The following is a 1727-nucleotide window of genomic DNA, read 5'->3' on the forward strand; positions in this document are numbered from 1 at the left end:
AGAACCACCAAAATGTAATTTTAGCCTAAAAATAACTAAATTTGGATAAAAATTTTAAAACAAAAACAGCCAAACAGTAATGGAAATTGCTGAAAGACAGCTGAAATTAGCAGAAGGCAATGAAAGAAGCATAAAACGATGAGCTAAAATGAGCTCAAATAAAGTAAATAAAGAAAACAAAAGGTGCCGTGAAGATTTATGAACATGTTAAAATGTTTTAAGGATGTTGAAAACAGCTCAATTCATTTTCAATGAGATAAAAATGATGAAAAACCCAAACAGGTAATAAAGTATAAGTAGCTGAAACAGCAGAAGTCGTAGCTGGAAGGAGCTGAACGTTTTGCTAAATGAATTGTTGAAGTTTATCAGATATCATTCAGACATTCACTCAGTAAAATCTTTAATTTTTCCTCTGTAAACGGTGTAAACAGCGCGCGTCTCGTCTTCACAGACCAGCTGCAGTCCTGCAGCCCGCGCCCTCACGATGCCATTTTTATTTATTTATTTATTTGTTTTCCCAGCAGCACCTGGGAGCTGCCGGCGCCATTTGGAGGCATCGCTCACGGCCAAATATGCAGATGTTTCTAATTGCTTTCCATTACCAAGAACAACAGCTGTTTATATCTATCAGCAAATAATTCACAAGAGTTCCCGACTGTTAGGATAACATCTCCCACCTGGTCACCGTCAGCGCTCGTCAGCCGCCGAGCGCCGGGCCGCGAAGCCCCCGACGAGCCCAGAGTCACCTTCAGCCATCTTGTTTTCTCTGTGTTTCAGGAGATAAAATCACCAACAGTTCCTGACAGAGTTCAGACAGAAGAATTAAAAATGTTTAAAGAAGGAGAACGTGACGACGACATCTGGTGCCAAGATCTGCTGCTTTTATTCCTCAGTTTATGAAGCGGCAGAGTGAACTGTGACCACAGGACTGTTTTATCTCTAAAGTCATGATTTAGTCCCACGGTGCTTTAAATATTATCGTCTCCTCCTCTCCTCACATCTCCTTTCATGGGACATCGAGCTTAATTTAGTCTGTTAGTGAAATCGAAGGAGCCCCCTCTTCTGAGTTACAGAGAACTTTAGTTTCACTAAAAGTCTCTTTATTTTTAGTTTTTATTGGATTTTTGTTCAAGATTCCTTATTTAAAGGTCCTGTGACACGACTATCCTTCAAATACAAGAAGTCAAAGAAAGTGTCTTCATATTTAGGAAAAAAAACATGATTTAACACATTTTGTCACATAACTGGCACATTTTCCTTAGGATTTGGTTCAGCTAAAGCGAAACAGGAAGTGACATCAAAGGGGAACTCTTTAAAGTGTATCTACCACCCCCCACCCCCCCCAGGAAAAGATAACTCCGCCCCAAGGCGAAATTTGAAAAATGCATCAAAGTGGGAAGGGGAGGGGGTGTGGGTGGGGAAGGGGGGTTAGAGAGCTGAGGTGTGGCCAGGACGAGAGAACGTGACAGCTAGCATTAGCATAATTGATGCTACATGGAGAGTGACCACAGTATCACAGATAGTTACATCTCTGAACGTCTGAGGTGGAGGATTTTCACCCCACACCAGCCTCGGACAGAGGAGGAGGAACGCTCCGCGACAGCCTGACAGAAAAAAATAAAAGCACACAGCTGCTCATGATCGCTAGTTTAAATCAGGAATAAAAGTAGTTTACCTGTATAAAGAGCCCTAAAAATCCATATAAGTTTTGCAGAAAATCCTTACAA

This window comes from Austrofundulus limnaeus, unplaced genomic scaffold (genome assembly GCF_001266775.1).
Source record: "Austrofundulus limnaeus strain Quisiro unplaced genomic scaffold, Austrofundulus_limnaeus-1.0 Scaffold117, whole genome shotgun sequence".
In the NCBI taxonomy this organism is placed as follows: domain Eukaryota; kingdom Metazoa; phylum Chordata; class Actinopteri; order Cyprinodontiformes; family Rivulidae; genus Austrofundulus; species Austrofundulus limnaeus.